General features: G+C 48.5%; 1 protein-coding gene across 1 annotated transcript in view; it reads left to right on the top strand.

The window, feature by feature from the left end:
• The first annotated feature begins 3890 nt into the window (after nt 1-3890).
• The window catches only part of GABRP (gamma-aminobutyric acid type A receptor subunit pi), a 29965-nt gene continuing 24524 nt past the window's right edge, over nt 3891-9331 (top strand). The window contains exons 1-2 of the mRNA XM_019803397.2: nt 3891-3957; nt 5275-5379. The gene's annotated coding sequence lies outside the window, so the exon portion shown is untranslated. The remainder of the gene's footprint in view (nt 3958-5274; nt 5380-9331) is intronic.

The raw sequence follows: 9331 nt of genomic DNA, 5'->3' as shown, positions 1-9331 counted from the left end.
CCCAACTGCACATTGTGTCTTCCCCGGTATCTTGAGACCGTCCCCCATCCCAGAGAAGATGAACTCTCCCTGGGGCCCTGGGCAAAGCAAATAAGTCTTAGAGATCATCTAATTTAACCCCCTTCCTTTTACACGTGAGGGACAGCTGGGGAAGTGCTCGACCCAGGCCAAGCTGTTCCGTTCAGGCCCACATCAGTGCCCATGGGGACCACTGCTCTGGTTTCCGAGCTGCGCCCCTTGCCTTCAGTTTCTCCAACTCCAGTCTTTCCACCAAACAGCTGCCAGAGCAATCTTTCTACAATACAAATTTGATCATGTTGCTTCACTGTTCCCTTAAAATGAAGTCCAAACCCCCGAGCATGGCATTCCAAGCTGGTCGCGAGGCACCCTGCCAACTTCCCCACCGTGCCCATGCCACACTAAGCTATTGTGTGGGCCCCCGTGCCTCACTCCGCTGTTCCCTCTGCTTCGAATGCCCTTCTCTCCTCTGACATCTATTCACCTTTCAAGATTCACCTCTTCTATAACCTTCCTGAACCCCGTTTCTCATCTGAGAATCCAGCAACACTCTTCTCATGTCCTATTACCTTCACTTCTACCATTCAAACTTTCAACCTCCATTTTGGCTGAACTGGACACCATTTTAGTTTTCATTCATCAGATACACTTTCCTAAGGTTTCATGTTACTTTGTTCTGTTCAGGATTCTGGTACTTCTCAGTTCTCATGTGCTGGTGTTCCATAGAATCACAATTTTTAGATAGCACGGGGATGAAACAGTGGTAAAACGTACAACAATCGTGGCTGGCCTAACCCTGCCCACTGCCTCGTTTTTGTAAATAGTTTTGTGGGAACACAGCCATGAGCACGTGTTTATGTATTGTCTGAGACTTCTTTTGAATTCCAACAGCAGAATTGAGTAGTGACAGACCACGAGGCCCACAAAGTTGAAAGTGTTTACTCTGTGTCCCTTTTCAGAAAGCATTTGCTGACCTGGGAGCTCATCAGGGCAAGGACCACGTTCATTTTGCGCCTGGAACATAGGAGGCCCACACTTCTGAGTGAGGCCTGAAGGATGACTACTGAGTGATGGGCAGTGCACATGTTCCATGACAGCGGTGGGAGCAAAGCAGAGTGCTGGGTGTGGGTTTTCAGGGAGGAGGATTTGGAGATGGCTCTCATGGGAGGCAGGGACCAGAGATTAGCCCGGTGCTATCTTCCACCTCTCTGAGGAGAGGAGGCTGGTTGCCTGGCCTCGAAAAGGCCCTGGAGGGGCATCTGGGTGGCTCAGTCGGTTAAGTGTCTGACTCTTGATTTCGGCTTAGGTCATGATCTCAGGGTCATGAGGTCAAGCCCCATTGCGCTCCATGCTCAGCAGGGAGTCTGCTTGAGGTTCCCATTCTTCCTCTCTCTCTGCCCCTCCCAACCCCTCTCTTTCTCTCTCCTCTCTCTCTCTCTCAAATAAATAAATCTTTAAAATTACAGGGGCACTGGAATCTACGGCCTGTGTAGAAGGGAAGAACCTCCTTCCACTCAGGCTGGTTTGGGTTTGCAGCGGACCTTGGATGGGCCAGCTTTGAGAGCCTAGGGGTGAAGTCCAGCGGCCCGTGGTTAGGATCCCACTGCTGCAGTACCTCCAGCAGGAAGTCCTGAGGACCCCAGAGAAGAGTCATATGTGGAACAGAGAAGTGACGACCCTGAGACCGTATCCTCAAGGAGGCAAGGAGGCCGTAAAGGAAAGAAATAAGGCAAGTTGATTGGAGGACTTCAGGGAACAAGTCTAATGGAACTTTATATTAAAGAAAAAGTTAGAATGAGGGAAAAGGTGTTGATTTGGTGGGGGAAATTCTAGAAATGAATTTGGTTTTCAAAATGTTTCATTAAAAGGAGCCCAGTCAGGGGTGTCTGGGTGGCTTAGTGTGTTGAACATCAATCTCTTGGTTTCGGCTCAGGTCACGATCTCAGGGTCATAGATCGAGCCCCAGTTGGGCACTGGGCTCAGCATGGAGTCTGCTTCTCTCCCTCTGCCTCTCCCCTATCAGGTGCACACGCTCTCTCTCTCATATAAATAAATAAATCCTTTAAAAAATGGGGGAGGGGGCCCAATCACCACACGTGAGCAGCACTGCCGGTGGTGCTCCGGTCCATGCGTCATCAACAATCTAAAGCAGAAGTCAGCAAACTCCAGGCCGTGGGCCAATCCTGCCCAACGCCTGTTTTCGTAAATGAGTTTTCATTGGAACATCACCTCCCGCATTCAATTACGTATTACCTGTGGCTGCCTCTGCTCTACAGCATCAGGACTGGGTAGCTGCAGCGTGGCCAGAGAGCCTTCAACACGCGCCGTCTGGCCCTTGACAGAACACATTCACTGACTCTGATCTAGAGCCTAGCAAAGGGCCCAAACCAATAAATACAGATGAAGTGGCTGAAAGCGTGCGTGAGTATGTGGTCTCTCATTGAGAGAATGGCCAGACAGACAGTCTGGTCACCAGGTTTAAGGCAAAGGAGTGAATTAAGCAAACTTTGGGTCAGAGTATTTAAATTTCTAAAGCTCAAGCTAGTAGAAGGTAAAGCAGGGCCATGTATTTAAGGTGGTGGCCAAGGGATCCCCAAAGCCAGGTGTGGTCTCTAGTCCGTGTGGTGAATGCAAATGACCCTTTAGGATCTGGGGGTCACAGTGACATGGACAGCTCCATTGCCAGCCTTTGTCCTCAGGCCTGGGGTGGCCTCCAGGCCGATTCCACCTGGTTCAGCAATTGCCTCCTAGCTTAAAATGGCTTCAGGTCTAGCCACCAGGAACCACAGCCTGTCTCAAACTGGGGATCCGAGAGGAGATCTAGGTGATCAGGGAAAAGGTCTGGGTCAGCTGGGAGTTGCTGGAGCAGGCCTGCAGATGTGCAGCCCACACCCCAGACCCAGAGCTGCAGATGCAGGCCTGCAAAGGAGAGTCAAGAGAGACAGACAGCATGAAGCAGGAAAACAAGGGGGACAACAGTGGAAAGGACTCCTAAGCAGACAGAAAGGACACTGCTTGGGAGGAAGAGACCTGATCTAGTTTTCTTGCTGAATAAAATGTGCCATGCTGGAAAGGGCTCACTATGGTGACAGAGAATGAATAGAATGGATCCTTGTCCCTATTCATTAATTCATTCAGTGCCTACAGAGCATACAGTTCTATGCTGGGCATTGAGGTTGAATGCAATAATTTCCCTAGGAGCTCATCATCGGGTGTGGGGCAGGCAGGAAACAACTGTGTACTCTGTGGTCTGTGGTGTCGTGGTTGCTTGGAGAGGCGATGTGGTGCTATGGTGTCGTGGTCAGCATAGAGGAAGCAGAGAACGCCTGGCTGGGACGAGAGAGACTCCGACGGACCTGCTGGGGTTGGCCTGATGGATACTAAGAGGAGGACAAAGGATGTTCCCGGCAGAGAACAGCATGTGCAAAGCCAGGTCAGGGAGGAGGAGAAAGAGATTTGGAGAACTGTGGGGGGTTTGGTATGGATAGATCATTGCAGAGTGAAGGAGAGATGGTAGGTGAGTACCTTTATGGTCAGACCCTAAAGGCTTTTGAATACCAAAAAGGCTTTCTTCAGAAAAAAAAATCCACTCGAGGATCTTCAGGAAGGGAAGTCACCTGATGGTAGCAGAATTTCAGAAGAGAATTGACAGGGAATGGGGCTAGAGGAAGGAAGCCAGGGTAGGACGGCATCCCCTCCTTTGGGCTCCCTTCTAATGTCACCTCCTCAGAGAGGCCTTATATGACACCCAACTAACGTAGACCCCCTACCATTCCCCGCCCCTTTAGGTTTGTGTGCTTCGTAGCATTTATCTCTACCTGATTCTGCATCTACGTGCAAATGCGTTTATTTATTTTGTCTCTCCTCTCTAGAACGTATGGTTCTGGAAAGCGGAAACTGCCTGTTTTTGTTCACAACTAGAAGAACATCTGACACACGGTAGGCTCTCAAATTGTATCCTGACTCTCTAAGAAATAGCAGACTTAGCTGTGGGCCCGTTTTTATCGGAAGCAGTAGGCAGCTCAGACTTGGGTTGGCCCTGAGGGTGGCGAGGAGCAGCTCTGAAGGTCAGGGAAGTGAGCCCCACACGTGTGATACCCGTACTCCAAGGCTCCGAAGCTACCGACAGGCTGATGGCCCTGCAGAACTCTGCGAACGGGTAACTGCAGAGATCCTTCTGGGTCAGCAGCTTCCGGTGCCTCGGGGCTGGTAGGTTTCTGGTGCCAAGTGCCACGTCAGCATCTTACAACACAAAATGCTGCCAGGGAGGGTGCAATGGGCACCAGATAAAATCCCGGATAGAAAATACTGATTAAGCACCACTATGTGCCAGGCCGAGTTCGATGTACACTACCTATGCTAAGCCACAGGGTAGGTATTATTATCCCCACGTAACAGATGAAAAGCCGGTGTTCACAATGGTTAGGTGACGTTCCAAGATCACCGAGCAGGGATTGTCAAAGCCAAGGTATTGGAAACCACTTTTGACTCCAATACTTGCGCTCTGTTCTACTCGGCCACGGAAATTGAACTTGCTAATCCCACACCAGACCCAGCGCCCTGAGTTCTGATGGCCTCACCACAGAGTCTTCTCATCTCCTTATGATCAACAGGCCCTTGGCCCTTCCATCAGAGAGACTCCTCATGATTCTGGAGGAAGGTGCCAAGGATCCTGGGTGGACAGGCGCAAGTTGGTAAATGAAACGGAGCTTGTTGGGGAGAAAACACTTTTCTGTATCCTCTTATGAAGGTGTGTGGGGGCCTGTGAACTAAACAGACAAAAGACAGATTCAACAAGAGAAAAGACAGATTTTTATTTACATGCATATGGGAGTTCACCAAGAAAGTGGCTCAAAGAGGCAGTTAGAATTGGGGCTTATACACCATCTTAATAGGGGAAGGGGTGGGCAGAAGGACACTTAGAGAAAACCAGTGACCTCTTAGAAGTGGTGGGGGGGGCGGGGCAGAGAGAGCGCTTACGCTTACGGGAGTACAAATGACTTTCAGGAAAGATAAATGGGCCCTGGAGAATAGATGGGAGATAGGCCCTTTTTGTGACAATGCCTATTTCGGTGTGAAGTAGAAACTTCTTATCTGGGATGATAAGAATCAATATTTCCCGGCTGTTCTGGGAGAACGGCTTTGTGACAATTTTGAGTTCTTTTCCGAAGCAATGCTTTCAGGCAGGTAAGAGATTTCAGGAGCTCAAATGCCTTCTGTTCAAAATAATTTTTATTCCACTGGACCCCTCTTCAGAGCAGTGAGAGGCCCCACTGGGCTCAGAAGCAGAGGCAACATTCAAGGACCCCTGAACTCAAGGATCCCTGGAAACTGACCTGTGAAACAGTTTGACAAATAAAGGTAATGTACATAGCCTGACCTTCTGGCAATGGCATACGGGTTGGGTTTGTGTTTGGTTTTGTTTTTTGAGCACAGGGAATATGGTAAGGCATGATCTCTCACAGTAAAGTAATGGCAGAGGTTTGGTGAGAAAGCTTGCCCTCTTCTGGCAGATCTCTCCTTTCAGCCACCTTCCTGGGAATGGCTTCGCAGGGCGCGCCAGGGGCGGTGACGGTCTGCCCTCATTAACCACCACTTCCCAGAAGTCCAGCCCACCTTTCTCCAACTGCCCGATGGCCAACAGTGCCAGGGATTGTGTTTGTGGCTTGGGAGTGAGCTCTGAGGTCTTTAATAATTTAATACAGCTCTGGCAGTCCTCTAAAGGTGCCAGGGACTTAGCTCAAAAGAAGTGGTTGAGAGAAAAAGAACAAAGCAGGCCAGGAGAGCAGGTTGGAGAGAATGAGTGAAACCTCGCTGGCTTCTGGACTTCTCTGACTGTGGGAGTCTGGCTGAACTCCAGGAGACGTCAAGGGTCAAAGTCTAAGCCAGGGTTTAAGTTACCGTAGACATCACAGCTTCTAAGAGTTTGAGAGGGGGAAACTCCTGAGGAGGCATGAGGTCAGCCCTCAGCTTCTTCCCTCATCATTTCCCTAAACCAGGTGGCGCACCCACGGTTGTCCCCCAGCCCCCATCTTACCTCCCTGGCTCTCCTGACACATGGCCAGCTCCTTGCCATCCTCTGGGGATCAGCTTCAATGTCACTTCTCAAAGGGACATTGTAGGGTCACTCTAAATTGGCCAACCTCCTCTCTAATCCCTGTTGTTACTACCTGCTCATTTCCCCCTGAGCTTTTGTCACAGGTTGTAGGTAAAAAGGCTTCTTATTTCTTGTCTCTCTCTACCTCTAAACTATGAGCTTCCAAAAAGGAAGGACCAGGTGCAAGTCAGCAATGTTCCACCAGTGCTTAGCATAGTGCCTGTCACGGAACGGGTAGGAATTCAGTACTGTGGATTCTCGGAATCACTGAGCCAATGAAACAGGAGTTCTGCCTTGTAAGAGCAGCCCTCAAGTGTTAGACCCAAGACGGAGTACCTGGGGAGCTTACGAGAATTCGATTTCCCAAGCCACCCTTCTTGAGATTCCCATGCAGTAGTAGGTCAGGAGAGAGGCCCAGGAGTGTGCATTTTTAATAAGTACTTCTGGTGAAGCTGACCCAGGCACATCTAGGCAGACCACACTTTGGGACCCGCTGCCCTGACTGCATGGTTTTTTCCTCCACTGCAGAGATAGGGCCAAGAAAGACATGTTCACCACTTGCCATTTCTTTTCCTTCCTGGTGCTTTAAGTACATAAAGTCCAAAAGTTTATGCATGGGAGTTCAGGGAGCTGTGAAGAAAGGCGGCAGAAGGCATGTACTTACTATTATTAGAAATTAGAAGGAAATCCTAAAGTTAATAACGCACTGCTATTACCCAGCATACAGGTGGTGGTGTTCGCGTGCATTCGGTGGCTCAGCAGACTCACCCACTGCGTGGCCAAGGCGCTGACCTTGGTATTGGGGATGCACCGATTAATCAGAGCTCAGGGAGCAGCCTGCTTAGTGATGGAGACAGGCAGGTCAGTGTTGTATTGAGAACAGTAAAAGCCAACAAGAACAACGTGTGAGGGCAGCTCCAGGATGGAGAAGGCAGCAGAGGCGGCGGCATCAGAACCAGGCTTGTTTAGCGGGGGCTCGGCCGGGAAGAGGGACTAGGAGAGGGCCAAGATCAGCACCAGTTAGCAATGACCTCAGTGCAGAATCCATTTGGGAGCAAGCAGCAAGAGACCTGTCTGGACAGATGGACAGCATTTTCCAGGGTTCACCTTGACCTGCTCAGGGGTTACAAATGCCAGCCCACAAGTTCATCCAGGCCACGGCAGGGTTTTCTCTTGCCTGTCCGGGGTTTAAGATTTTTAAATTGGAATGTTTTTAGGCAAAGAACTCTCCTGCTTGCTGTTGTCCCCATCATGCCTTACACTGAACCTTCTTCTTATGTCAAGTTAGCTGCCCAGCCACAGAAGGCAGTTAGAGCTGCAGCTCTTTCTAGGAGAGGGGCTTCGAGAGAAAACAGAAATCAGAGTGGGAATTGGATCCCCTCTGGGTTTTTATGAAGATCAGTCTGGTGATATGTGGTAGACAAAATATAATCAGAAACTGAAAGAATAGCCAGGAACTTCCTCATTAGGCTGGCCCAACTGTTCTTGACCTCTTGACTCTATACCCTCAATATACATTTATATATGTACTTAGAAATCACATACATGTCTTATGTCTTAATACAGTATGGGTACAAGTAATGATTCTACGCCCAACTCTGATGTGTGGATTTTTTCCCCACACCAGCAAACAATCAAACAACACCAGTTGGGTGTCCTATAATTCAACTCAATTCTGACGCTACCCCCTTGTAGAGAGGATCAGATCCCATAGGTTAAGGGCTCAGTCCCACCAGACTGCCCTCACCCCCAACTTCAGCTGCCAGTCACAAATGCAGTTTGTTACCTGTGCTTCTGACCAACTGGCTGTAGATCAGAGGTTCTAAAGATCCCCTCCTCGGGTTTCATTAATTTGCTAGAAAAGCTCACAGAGCTCAGAAATATTTTACTTACTAGATGACCGGTCTATTACAAGAGATAGAACTCAGGAATAGGCAGATAGAAGAGATGCACAGGGCAAAGGCTGGGGAAGAGTGTAGAGAGGCCATACCCTCTCCGTGCCCACCACTCTCCTGCCACCCCTAGGGTGTTCACCAACACAGAAGTTCTCTGCACCCCGTCCTTTTGGGATTTTATGGAGGCTTCGTTACTTACACGCGATTGATTGGGTCATTAGCCATCGGCGGTTGATTCCACTCCCAGCCGGTCTGCTCACCCTGGAAATAGGGGGTGGAACTGAAAGTTCCAATCACGTGGTAGTCTCCCATGGCAACCAGCCCCCATCCTTAGGTGACCCCGGGGCATTCCAAAAGTGACCGCATTAACATAGCAAAAGATATGATATCAAGCTCATCACCTGAAAAATGCCCAGGGCTTCAGCTCTGTGCCAGTCATAACGACAAAGGCCAACTACAGACTTCATATTATAAATCACAATACCACAGTTAAGACCTAGACAGAAGGAAGAATTTAAATGGGCTAGCTAAGGATAAAATAACACTACTTTTAATGATTTTATATTGTTAATCACACAAAAACACCTTTTCCTGAAAGGAATTATTATGAATGCTAACGTTTTTAGTGAGTGTGATGTGGTTGATACGTTTTATTATGTTTGTGCTATCTGCAAATTAACATTTTGCAGTTCAGTGTTTAGAAGATCTGGTTTTAATTGCAAATTATTTTGATATTTGATTCTTACAGCTTTCAGAGTTGAAAAAAGACACCTCAGTAAGGTGCAGACATCCAAATGAAAAAAGTGCTTCATTGGCTGTGCTTACTAAAATATTAATGTTTCAGTCTTTCTCACCAATTATACGAAAGCTTTTGTTTAAATTCAGCTGGTAAATTCCACCTTCTCTGATGTTCACCAGTTGTTCTTGCAAACATATCAGTTGTGTTTTTTATAGTTTTCACCAGAAGGTTTGAAAACCACTCCAGCTCTTCATTTGGAAGTTGTTTAATTATGTTGGGCATTAGGTAGGCCAAGTGTCAACACGACCATTTTCTTGCTGTTGGCCTCTGCATTATTAATGCTATCTTCTGGAAGTAGTCTCTTCTGGTGGGACTCGTTTTTAAGCCATGTGTCCATTTCTTCAGGGTTTATTTAGTGAAAACAAATAATAAATCCATTTGACCTGGCCCACCTGCCCTGCAGAAAGTCAAGTCACAAGGAAAGCAAAGGAGTGGGTGCCAAGCTCTCCAAGTTTGGAGCCCCTGCTCCGTCTCAGGCCAGTGTGGCCAGGCTGTTCGGTATGTGACCTTGCTATATGACCT

This window comes from Ailuropoda melanoleuca, chromosome 3 (genome assembly GCF_002007445.2).
Source record: "Ailuropoda melanoleuca isolate Jingjing chromosome 3, ASM200744v2, whole genome shotgun sequence".
Taxonomy (NCBI): Eukaryota; Metazoa; Chordata; class Mammalia; order Carnivora; family Ursidae; genus Ailuropoda; species Ailuropoda melanoleuca.
This window is presented reverse-complemented; position numbering and strand designations above follow the sequence as displayed.